The following is a 13,791-nucleotide window of genomic DNA, read 5'->3' as shown; positions in this document are numbered from 1 at the left end:
GCCAATGAAGGGAAGCCAAAACAGGAGAAATCTGCTCTCTCTTTCTAGTCCCTGTCAGGAATCTTGCTGCAGCATTTTGGATTAGCTGAAGGCTTTTCAGGGAGTTTTTAGGACTTCCTGATAATAATGAATTACAGTCGTCCAGCCTGGAAGTAATAAATGCATGAACTAGTTTTTCAGCGTCTCTCTGCTGTTGACCTAGGGCTGTTCTATATGTGTATATATATATATATAATACAAAGTAAAAAACAATATATACAGTGTTATCTTAATTTTAGATGTCAAAAAGTATTTGCGGCTTCCAGTGTTTTCTTTTGCGTGGAAACCGGGTCCAAATGGCTCTTTGGGTGTTAAAGGTTGCTGACCCCTGGCCTAAGGGAAGCATGTATAGTGTAAACAGAATTGGTCCTAGCACTGAACCCTGTGGAACTCCATAATTAACCTCAGTGTGTGAAGAGGACTCTCCATTTACATGTACAAACTGGAGTCTATTAGATAGATATGATACAAACCACTGCAGCACAGCACCTGTAATACCTACAGCATGTTCTAATTGCTCTAATAGGATATTATGGTCGACAGTATCGAACGCTGCACTGAGGTCTAGCAGGACAAGCACAGAGATGAGTCCACTTCACAGATTGAAGCATTAATTATTGGCAGGACTTCTTTGAGCAGTTTTGTAGGAATGGGGTCTAAAAGACACGTTGATGGTTTGAAGGAAGTAATTATTGAAGTTAACTCAGAAAGATCAATTGGAGAAAAAGAGTCTAACTTAACATCAATGGTACTGAAAGTAGCTGTAGATAATATTACATCTGTGGGATGATTATGAGTCATTTTTTCTCTAATGGTTAAAATTTTATTTGTGAAAAAGTTCATGAAGTCATTACTAGTTAGCGTTAAAGGGATGGTTGGCTCAACAGTGCTTTGACTTTTTGTCAGCCTGGCTACAGAGCTGAAGAGAAACCTGGGGTTGTTCTTATTTTCTTCAGTCAGTGATGAATAGTAAGATGTTCTGGCTTTGCGGAGAGCGTTCTTATAAAGTAACAAACTATTTCTCCTGTAGCAACAGGCCAGACACCCCATACTCCCAAAGCACCCCAGAGGGACACTGTCAAATGCCTTCTCCAAGTCCACAAAAGACTGATTGGGCAAACTCCCACGCACCCTCTAAGTATCCTTAAGAGGGTAAAGAGCTCCTCCAGTGTTCTGCAACTGGGACTAAAATGGCATCTTTCTTCCTGTATCCGTGGTGTGACCTAAAGATGGACTCTCCTTTCCAGCACCCTGGCATAGACTTTCCCTGGTAGTCTGAGGAGTGTGATCCCCCTAGTTGGAGGAGTGGGAGTTGAAGATTTCTTGGACTGGGGCCTTTGCCATGCTCCGCCCTGGCCACCACTCAGTACACATTGCACCTGACCTTTACGGTATATCCTGTGAGGGGTGGGCTTACAGGAGGGTGGGTCCATGTCCCTTTTTTGAGCTGTGCCCAGCCAGGCCCAATGGACTAAGGCCCAGCCACTAGGCGCTCGCCATTGGGCACCCTCCCCAGGCCTAGCTCCAGGGCGGGGCTCCAGTAATCCTATCCCAGGCAGGGTGAACTCTTCCTTAGGTCTTTCAGTCATAGTTGTTGTTTTGTTTTGTTTTTATTTTTCAAATGTATTTATAGTTTTAAATGTTCTTCTAAGCTAGCAGATTTAGCTTATTCAGTAAGTGTAGAAATGTTTGTCTTCAGAGGTCTTAAATTCCCAAGATTAACCTAGAATTTTAAAATTATAATAAACTGGCAACAAAGTTATTTGTTTTCATAAAGATAAAAATAATTAAATTTATTTTTATATAATTTGAACCTAAATTAGTAGAATTAAAATATTTTCCAAATTCTGAAAGCCACAATTCAATATGATTTGTGTTTTGGCCTATTTTAGAGAATTTAGGACATACACATTTTCAGTTCAATTCAATTTGTATTTATATAGCTCCAAATCACAACAGCAGTCACCTCAAGTTGTTTTATATTTTAAGGTAAAGACCCTACAATAATACAATAATACAGAGAAAACCCCAACAATCAAACGACCCTCTTTTAGCAAGCACTTGGTGACAGTTCCTCCTATAATTGTAGGAGGAAGTTGTTTTGGGGTTTTGTTACTTAATCTTGTAGCTATGCTTGTTTTTCATTCAAGCTGAAGTTACAAATGAAGTTGTAATATGAAACTGTTGACAGTGCCAAACCTCCCAGGTATTTAAACTGCTCATGAGTGATGCCAGTATTGAGTATTGAGTCTCCTCTCAATGCCCTGCAGGCCTTTTGTTCCCAGCCATCCCACTGAGGCAGGACACCTAGAGCAGTACTGGAAGGCAGACTGGGAGAAAAATGAAAGGAGGTTAGCAGAGAGGCTATGAAACCAAAGTGAAGAAGTGTCATTAAAAGGTTAATCTAATTCATGTGCTATTTCAATAACAATTCCAATTGATACAGCTGATGACAAAATAAAGCACCTTAAATTAAATCTGCTTAATAATGAAATTAAATCAGTGAAAATGGACATTGCAAATTCAGATTCAGGTTGTCAGTTTATTTATTCTTATACAGAGCTTTTCAGCAAATGTCTTTTCCACAACACAAACCCTGTGAAACTCTAAGTATATAAAATCATTCAAGAGCATATTTGAAATGAATTATGAAATTTCCTACAAAAACAAAAACTGCTTTTAGGGTTTAAATTAAAGTCCTTTTCTAAGTGCTTAATCCATGTCTGGAAAACTAACTTTCAAATGAGTTCTTGTAGTCTGGAAAAGCTTCTGTGTAGAGATGTGGTACAAATGAATGTAAAAACCTAAACTCTTTATTCCTGCAATGAGGCGGTCCAGTGACTCACATTTGGCTTACAAGCCCTTAGCGGGAAGCGTCACACCAAGCGTCATCTCAGTACAAAGTTGTTCTGAGTGATCACTGTTACACTTGTGAAATATTTCTGGCCTGATGGATGTTGTTCTTTGCACAAAGGTGTTCCAACCCTCCAGCAAAGATTTAGAGTCCTGCCACAAAGCACTGCTACCAAACCAAGCACATGTTCGGGAAATTTGAAATCTCTCATTTCAAACACAAATATCTAAGAAATTTGAATTGAGACCATGATCTTACAAGAAATAAATCATCTTAGTTTTGTTAGTACATAACAAATTTTCTCAGTCTAATATATTTATCCCCATCTATAGATGACTGTAGAGGCATTAGGCATGGCTGGGTTTTCAAGTACAACTGACTCATTGTGCAACGTAGCAGAAACTCTCATTCTTTCTGAGCTTATCATTATGGCTTTTGTGTTTTTCCTTTAAGCTGCAGCTTCAGGATTTGGAGTGTTCTGAATAAAGCCTTGGGGTTGGTGTGGTATCTTGTTTTAGGCTGAAAATTAAAACTCTCACAGATGTATCTTTGCCTGTGGGAAATTTCCACCCACTCAAAAGTTTATATTAATTTTACAGAGCCATACTGTGCTTGGAAAAAAAAAAAGTAATCCATGACTGACCCACACATAGACACTGGAGGGCTTCACACTGTACAAGGCTAGTAGTGTGCTCAGTGGGACTGTGGAACACAATACTGGAGGCCAACTCCAAAATAACTGTATGTCACAACTGTGAAATAAACAAAAGTGATGCACTGTCCCTCACTGTTGTTTTACATAGCCCTCGAACCCCTATGCCTGCTTATCCCACAGAGTAGATATATAGAGAGATTGAGGAGTGGAGGGACGATCAGCCACCCCTTTATACATGGATGACATCACATTGTATGTTGTATTTAGTTAAACTGCAGGGATGTCTTAAAGACATAAAGACCTGGATGATCTCCAATTTTCTGCTTGTAAATTCAGATTAAACTGACGTCACTGTACTCGACCCTAAAAATCTAACCAGATTCTTACTCTGGATGACACTCTCTTGGCTTGGCCTCCAGTAACACAGTGAAGAATATCAGAGTCATTTTTGACCAGGATATATCCTTCAGTGTGAATATTAAACACGTATGTACAAGCTGTCTCAGAATGACGCTGAAAAACTAGTTCATGCATTTATTACTTCCAGGCTGGACTATATATATATACATACATACATACATATATACATATATATATATGTATGTATGTATATATATATATATATATATATATGGTAAATGGTAAATGGCCTGTATTTATATAGCGCTTTACTAGTCCCTAAGGACCCCAAAGCGCTTTACATGTCCAGTCATCCACCCAGTCACACACACATTCACACACTGGTGATGGCAAGCTACATTGCGAACGCCCAACTCTTGAGCCACGATCGCCCGCGATATATATATATATATATATATATATATATACATATATATATATATATATTAGATATATATATATTAGATATATATATTAGATAGGCAGGTGGAATAATAAGCTGGGCACAGGAGCTGGGCACAGGAGGACATAGATGCCACTGATATCAAGAAAAAAAACCACCCCAAAACTCCATACAGTGCACAAAGGCCTCCACCTAGAGACCACCACCCTTGCTTTACAAGCAATAGGAAGACGTAGGGTGAGGATTAGTGAGTGTGAGAGCCACAATTTAGGATCAAGAGCAGAGATCCCGGAAATATATCAGGAAGATGGCCCCCGCGACGATTTTCTCCAAGAGTGTCTCAAGCAGCTGAAAGCAGACAGTGATGAGGAACAGGAGAGAGAACATGACCACCCCCGAACTGCAGCCCCTGTCATGGTTTTTGGCTGCATTCCAGCCAGTACTGTTGGTGATGTGATCAAAGTTGAATGCGGGAAAGTACAGTCAGATCCATCATGCATCACCACCTTGAGAACATCTCAGCTTCACACACACAGACACACACATACAATGGAACATTATCAGTCATGAACTGGCCTCCCCAGAGCCTGGACCCCAGCATTACTGTAGGGTAGTGTGGAACTACCTGCTCAGTGATCCTGACCTGATTCTTTACTTTTATCTGCTCATTCTCAGCCATTTGAGTCCACACATACTCAAACACACACGCAAATATAATCATGCACATTGTGGGGACTAATAACCCAAGAGTTACACACAGCATGTAAATTGGCTTTATGGATGACTAACTTTCTCGTGCAGTCTATAATTATCAGCAAAGATAAATTAGAATGTGATTAGAATAATTAAAGAAAACATAGTTTAAAAAGAACAGAACTGGCAAATGTACCAAAACTGAGATTTAGCCTCACATTTGGAAGCTCGTTTGATGGCAGGCTGTGATGTTTCAGCTTGAAAGTGCAGGAAGAGTTGTTGGAAAGCTTCTCTTTTTTGAATTTGATGAATTATAATGTACTGGATAATATAAGCTATAGTTAACAGTTTTTTATCTTTTATCTCTGAAATGACATCTCTCACATATCTTTGAATATCTCTACGTCTTCAGTGATTTTAAACAAGTGACCAGAGGTGGCCTCCTGGATCTGCTGTAGAAGCTCTGTGACCACAGAGGGCTCAGTCTAGACAGAAACTGCTTTCTTTAGTCCCTTTCTTATTGTGTCCACTAGTGGTGTGCGGATCAACATTGAAATATCGATTCAGTAATTTATGTTCTAGAATCGATTCTCATATTAAAATATCGATATTTTAGTACTTTGGGGTAAATTTGTAGTTTGTCATTAACAGGAACACAGTGGAAAGAAACTATATCATTCAGATCGTCTAAATTGGAAGGAACTACTTCCTCTTACGCCTTTCATAGTCATATGCGAAATACAACTGTATAAATGTGTCACAGCCCCTGGCCAGTGTTGCCAACTCCTCAGTAAGGAAAATCGCTCTTGGCTATCCTAAAAGTCTCTACAAGTCTCTAAATGATGTCATCGCCTAATTTGCATAATTGGTCATGCTAATATCATTGTAACCCACGTTGTAGGACAGAAAAAAAGAAGAGACATAAAGTGAGTAAAAAAACGTCCTAAATGCATTTAGAATTTATTTAGAATTACAAATTAAATTTCTTTTAGCGATTTTTGGGGGTTTTTTATGTCACAATTCCAACCCTGCTCCTTTATCTGGGCTTGGACCGGCAAAAGTGACCCGAAATAGGCACTCTGGTGGAGTTAGTTTGTCTGTGTGTGTGTTTAAGTAGTTTTAAACCTTGTGATCCACAAAACAGCATAACAGTAAAAGAAGAACTGACTGCTTTACAGTCAGTGCGGGAGCAGAGGCTTCGCTCATGCGCGATTCATTTGCAGTTTGGACGCATAGGTGGGAACATCTTCTTCCCTGACAGCAGCTGGGGGAAGACTATCCTCCGCCCGTGAGCGCTTTGGCATGGGCGAGGTGCCCACGGCAGCACACGCTGCTTGTTGAGAAGAGCGATACGTGCTTTCACATCAAAAAGTCAATAAGTCTCCAATAACACCAGACAAAGTCACCAGATTTGTCGATAGTTGCTTGTTAGAAAAAAAAGTTGCTAAGGGGCTCTGAAAACTCGCTAAATATAGCAACAAAGTCGCTAAGTTGGCAACACTGCCCCTGGCGTGCGTACTCACAACAATGGCCGAGCCTAAATGGAGTCATGTGTGGACGTATTTTACCTCCATAAGCAGCCAAGACGAGGCAACACCACTAACCTCGTCAAACACCTCAGAGTAAATCATATCACAGAATATGACGAGCTTATGTTGAGGCGAACTGAAGAGGAGGACAGGGACAGGTGCTGCTAGGGCCAGACAGACGTCTCTCACGGAGTCCTTTAGTGCTGCAGGCAGGCAAGGTGTTCAAATAGCACAACTTCAGGTTTTTTATTTCTATATGATTATTCTGCATTATTAAGCAATAAGAACAAGTAGTCTGATGTCCTGTGATCATTATGAAGCATTATAAAGCTTTTGTACAAAGTATCGGATCAGTATCGTCGATACTAGGGCTGCACAATTAATCGTTAGAAAATCGCGATCTTTTCGAAATGACAACGATTTAAAAAAGAAGAGAAAAAAAAGAAAAAGATGACGATTGTACCGCATTTTGTTCCGGGACATAAGCTGCATGAAAACAAGCGCTCACTCTTCCTGCTCAACAAATGACAAGGGCGGCGGCTTATACCACGTGATACAGAAGTCAGCTGGCAGTAGTGATGTGCGATACCACTGATTTCCTTTCCGATCCGATACCAAGTAATATTCAGGGTGGTATCGACGATACTGATCTGATACCAATACTTTGTACAAAAACTTATTTTATTTATTGTATCTCAAATTATAGCATCATAATGATTACAGGACATCAGATTACTTGTTCTTATCACTTAATAATGCAGAGTTCATCATATAGAAATAAAAAAACTGAAGTTGTGCTATTTGAACACCTTGCCTGCCTGCAGCACTAAAGGACTCCGTGAGAGACGTCTGTCTCGCCCTAGCAGCACCTGTCCCTGTCCTCCTCTTCAGTTCGTCTCAACATAAGCTCATCATATTCTGTGATATGATTTACTCTGAGGTGTTTGACACGGTTAGTGATGTTGCCACAACCATACATGCCAACCCTCACGATTTTTCCGGGAGAATACCGAATTTCAGTGCCCCTCCCGAAAATCTCCCGGAGCCACCATTCTCCCGAATTTCTCCCGATTTTCCACCCGGACAACAAAATTGAAAAACCATGTTGCAGAATTCATAGCGCGGCCCAACCAATTCCAGTTTCCAACAACGGCGGCAGCGACTTAGTTTTAATATCACTCTTATTTCTCTTTCTGGGTCGCAAAAAAACTTTTGACATATTTTCAGGTGAGAATGTAGCTGTGTAAACTTCAAATATCTGAGCCGACCGACACATCATCTTCAAACCCCCGCGCTCTTTCACTACTTGGGTTAAACATGATATATAAGTCACTTGTTATTGTTTGGCTTTTTCAGTGTTTTATTTGTTCGTGACTAAATCGGTTTGGCTGAAATTAAAGTTATTAGATTAGATTAAATGAAATTTAACTTTATTAATCCCTCGGGAGGGTTCCTCCTTGGTTTTCACACAGCTGAATAAACGTCAAACAGAAAATGATTAAACAGAAGAGTTTACGTCAGTGCCCGGTTATATTTTAGATAGCAAGGAGCAGACAGCAGAGTTTCACTCCACCGAGGGAGCTCGTGACGTACTACCCGGCTTTCTTTAGACCGCGAAGGCCGGGTCCTCAGGTGGAAGCAGCCTCTGAATTTGGACACCCCCGCTGTTTCCGGGCCGGCCAATGATAACGGTGACATTTAATATATTTTATCCGATAAATAAACCCCATAAAATGTATTTAACCCCCCCCCCAACAGCCCTTTTGACTGTCTCCCTAGTATGGCCACAACACCTCACTCTTGGAGCACTTTTTTGCCACATGTATCGCAGAACCACGTCTCAGCTGTTTGTGGAGGTAAAATACGTCCGCACATGACTCCAATTACGCTCAGCCATTGTTGTGCGTGCGCACGCCAAGGGGCTGCGAGACATTTATACAGCCGTATTTCGCATATGACTATGAAAGGCGGAAGAGGAAGTAGTTCCTTTGAATGTAGACAATCCGAATGTTATAGTTTCTTTCCACTGTGTTCCTGTTAATGATAAACTACAAATTTACTCTAAATTACTAAAATATTGATATTTTAATGTGAGAATCGATTCTAGAACATAAATGATTGGTATCGGAGGAATCGATATTTCAGGATCGATCCGCACATCACTAGCTGGCAGGGAAAAAAAACGGAGAGCACGTGAGACATGACGAAGCTGTAAAGGCCAAGAAAGTGACAGGAGAAAATCCGTCCCCATCAACCACCGGGAACCTTATACAGCGCTTCCCCATACCCGTCAACCTCCCGCAGGCACAAAGAAATTACGGAGGCCATCACTTATCACCTGACCAAAGATATGGCTGCCATCAACACTGTTCAAAATGAGGGATTTAGGAAAATGATCAACGCCCTAGACAAACGCTACACGGTGCCGTCCCGCAACTATTTAAAAAATGTTGCACTACCTGCTCTATACACGCAGTGTCGAGCAACTGTGGAGACAGAATTACAAGCAGTACAACATTTTGCGGCAACGACAAAATGTGAGACATTTATTGTTTTTATGTTTATTTATTGTTTTTATGTTCAGTCTCAACTGTTACGAAGTTGATGTGCAGTTAATAAGTGCAAGAAATATTTATACTGGAAAAGAAAATCGTGAGAGAATCGTGATCTCAATTCTAAGCCAAAAAATCGTGATTCTCATTTTATGCAAAATCGTGCAGCCCTAGTCGATACCACCCTGAATTTTACTTGGTATCGGATCGGAAAGGAAATCAGTGGTATCGCACATCACTAGTGTCCACTCAGAGCCCTCTCTAATATTTGTAGCATTAAAAAAAGAAGAGGAAGAAAAGACAAAAATATACAGAGCCTAGGTGGAAAGCATTCGGCATTCTCACTTCTTTGATTAAAGAAGTGAGGTGGTACTGAAGACTAATATCACCTAATGTTCTCTCTTCAGCACAAATCTAAAGCTAGGACATGGTTACTTGAAGCATAACAACAAGAAAAGAAACTACAGCGGTATTCACAGAGCTGTCACATTACAATCTTATTCCAAAATGGATTAAATTAATTTTCACCTCAAAATGTATAGAGTTGTCCTGAAGCCCCTTCTTCATTATTTTGCCTGTGTGGTTAGGTTTGTTGTCCTGTTAGAAGATGAACCTTAGCCCCAGTTTGAGGTCCAGAGTGCTCTGGAACAGGTTATCATCAAAGATGTCTCTGTACATTGCAGCATTTTATCTTTCCCTCAACCCTAAATATTCTCCCAGTACCTTCTGCGAAAAACATCCCCACAGCAAGACCACTAACGTTACCATGCTTCAGTGTAGGGATGATGAACAATGCAAGGTTCCCTTCAGACATGATGCTTGGCATTCAGGCCAAAGATTTCAATTCTTGTTTCATCAGACCGGACAATTTTGTTTTCTCAGGGTCTGAGAGTCCTTCAGGTGTCTTTTGGAAAACCCCAGAGCTGAGCCTGCAGTGAATACTTTCCAAAGATCACCTGCTTTACTCTCTCTATAATCAACAGTGATTGAAACTCCATCTTCCAACTTCAATTCAATTCAATTCAATTCAATTTTATTTATATAGCGCCAAATCACAACAAAAGTCGCCTCAAGGCGCTTCATAGATACAGAGAAAAACCCAACAATCATATGACCCCCTATGAGCAAGCACTTTGGCGACAGTGGGAAGGAAAAACTCCCTTTTAACAGGAAGAAACCTCCGGCAGAACCAGGCTCAGGGACGGGCGGGGCCATCTGCTGCGACCGGTTGGGGTGAGAGAAGGAAGACAGGATAAAAGACATGCTGTGGAAGAGAGACAGAGGTTAATAACAGATATGATTCAATGCAGAGAGGTCTGTTAACACATAGTGAGTGAGAAAGGTGACTGGAAAGGAAAAACTCAATGCATCTTGGGAATCCCCCGGCAGCCTACGTCTACTGCAGCATAACTAAGGGAGGATTCAGGGTCACCTGGTCCAGCCCTAACTATATGCTTTAGCAAAAAGGAAAGTTTTAAGCCTAATCTTAAAAGTAGAGATAGTTTCTGTCTCCCGAATCCAAACTGGAAGCTGGTTCCACAGAAGAGGGGCCTGAAAACTGAAGGCTCTGCCTCCCATTCTACTTTTAAATACTCTAGGAACAACAAGTAGGCCTGCAGAGCGAGAGCGAAGTGCTCTAATAGGGTGATATGGTACTAATAGGGTGATATGGTACTAAGACCTTGTATGTGAGGAGCAGGATTTTTTTGAGCATAAAGCTTTGATAGAGGAAAGGAAACCTTTCATCTTAGGGCTATTTTGAAAAAAATTGTGAGTACTTCATGAATATTTTGAGTTAAATAATTTGAAATTAATGTGAGAACTTTGTACTGAACACAGTATAAAATGTGTCAGTGAGACAACACCTCCACCTGTGTTGGTCTATCACAGAATGCTTACTATACTTTATAAAATAAAAAATACGAACATCACAACAACTTCCCAAACGTGAAGTCATGATGCCTTATCGCATCTCAAGTTGGTGCTCCTGTGCCATACCAGTGACATTACTTTAAAGCCTGAACATTACTGACCAAGTGGGGAAGCTATGGCATTATTGTTCTACTACCTGTCACCGGTGGGTAGACGTTTGTTAAAATTCATATCACCAGTCTAATGTTTCTGGGTTCATTTTAGTACAGTAGGAGGAAGTCTATTGTACACACTCTATAGCTGGTATAAAGAAAAGTAGTTGAAGTTCTACTCCTGTACTTGTGTCATAAAAGACTAGTCAAAAAACATTGACCAGTCTTGTACCACGCTCAGTTCACAGTAAGGTCTTTTACTAGTGCTAGTGAGGTCTAGTTGGGTACAGGGGAAGTCTAGAGAGAGCTGTGTGATATTTTGTTCTTCTGAATGTGTTAATATAGTTGCATAGAGACATTTTGTGTTATCAAGACAACAAAAATGTTGTAGTGCTAAGTTAAATCAATAGCACAAGTCCAAGAGTAGGGTTTAGATTTAGCTACATACATTTTGAATAACTTGGGGTGTGAAAATATTCCCGGCACTGTATCTGACAAAATGGGGGAGGATGACATTTCAGCCCATAAACTTTATGACACTGAGATGCAAAAGTTTAAAAGTAATTACCTTTACAAGGACAAACTGTTAAGGATAGCGTTACAGCAGAGTTGCTGATCGTGTATTTGTTGAAAGGGCACGGTTGGGGTAGTTTTGGTATCTGACTAAGGATGCCTTCTGGACATCTCCATGTGGTGGCATTAAAGGAGTGTGAAAGTGTGGGGAGAGACAGAGGGGCAGGCCCAGAGCATGCTGGAGGGATAACATAGCCCATCTGGTGCTGTTGGATGTGGCTAAGAAGAAGGACATGTCAGCTACTTGAAGCCACAAGAAATTAAAATCACGCTAGTACCACTCTTCACTTCTATTATCCAGTGAGGCAGCATCACAGGACATTTCTCTGTAAGTGTCCTGTTGGCCAAAAGTTTGGCCCAACTTTTGATTCCAAGACTTCAACATGATATGAACTCAGTCTTTCCAGGAAGCAACAAATCACTTAACAACTGTCCAAACGAACTTCAAGAGTGTCACTAAGTCAGAGTACTTCATCCAACAGTGCAGTGACCACGAAACATCACTTTGTGACTTTTTTGTCAAACAAAGCTGTTCAAATTTGATGCACCTCAAAGGAAAAGGGTACGTGGAAACTTAGTGGACCTTCTTCAGTATTCAGAACAAGTTCCTATTCCTTTGACAAGGGATGGCAGATTATTACAACCACATCACTGATGGATGATGTACCCAGTGCGGAGCCACACTGCACTATTTTGACTAAAGCCTGTAAGTATCTCAGACTCTATGGAAAAGGATACAAGACTATATGTAAACTCTGCCCAACTGATGTTACAGAGGTGTTAAAGACAGACAAGCCATCTGTCAAAAGGGAATATCACAGAAAAAGAAGATAATTGAAGAATATGTAGTCCATACAAATAGTGCACCACTCGAAGAATGAACCTCACAGTCTGAATCAAGAAAAGGTCAAAAAAGAGATGTAACAGTTGAAAAAGTAGGGATTTAAACCTCAAGGTAAGGTACAAGCATACTCCCGTAGAACTAAGAAGTTCCATGGCACAAGAAACAAAAAGAAGACCTGTTTCTCAATAGCTCTGTGAAAGTAACAAATGGAGCTGTGGAACTGCAATGTGCTCTTGGTAGTTGCCACACTGTCACATTTCGTGGGCTTATTTCCCTAAAACAAAAGCATTAAGACCTTGCGTTTGCATTGGCCATGTTGCAGCAGCCCTGAAGCCTTGAACAATTCTATTCATTTAAATACATTTTTATAGCACCAAATCACAATAACATGCATGCATTTTATATTGTAAGGTAAAGACCCCACAGTATTACAGCGTAAACAGAGAAAACCCCAACAATCAGATGACCTACAACACTGTAACAGTTAGACGAGCACCTATAATGTAGACTGTGGTTTTTTCAAAAGCTCTTTTATAAAAACAAAACACACAAAGATTTTATTTTATTCTACAGTCGCTATACTGCCATATCTAAGATGTGTAACATAGCAACATGTAAACAGCTAAAAGTGTTATAATGAAAACCCAACAGTATGACAAATAATATGTTTGTGTGATCACACAACATATAATTTGACCACTCAGGTAAAGAAACAGGTAAAAATCTTTAGAAAGTAATTGGTCAAGGAACAGAGTGAAGATGGCATAGGAGAAATATTATTTCTCACATTTTTTCAGCAAAGAAGGAAAGTTTTCACAATTAGTCTGAACAAACTGAGACACAGTTGGAGTAGGTGTAACAGCATCATAACTACCAATGAATAACACAACACGCACATCTCTAACTGAAATGAAAAAGATGAACATGTAAATGAGTTGATCTCCACTAATACTCAGCTTTTTGACAATAAGGCGTTAAATTGCAAATATCGTCATTTATCCAAGGAAAAGAGTTGTTGTAAAAAGACTTGTTGATCAACATTGTTATAAGTGGATAAAAATTAATCAAACCATCAAAAAATGTATCAGCACTTAAGGAATTTAAGGCACATGGCAAACAGGAGAGAGAGCTACATGATAATTTAAAAACGATAATGATGCTCAGAAATAAAAATGTCCTCAGAACAAATACAGTGAGTATTTAAATCCAAAGTAAAAACACGGTGC

The sequence above is a fragment of the Perissodus microlepis genome, chromosome 17 (assembly GCF_051167445.1).
Source record: "Perissodus microlepis isolate ML-2025 ecotype Zambia chromosome 17, ASM5116744v1, whole genome shotgun sequence".
NCBI lineage: Eukaryota > Metazoa > Chordata > Actinopteri > Cichliformes > Cichlidae > Perissodus > Perissodus microlepis.
The sequence above is the reverse complement of the archived record's forward strand: the minus strand, read 5'-3'. Positions refer to the sequence as shown.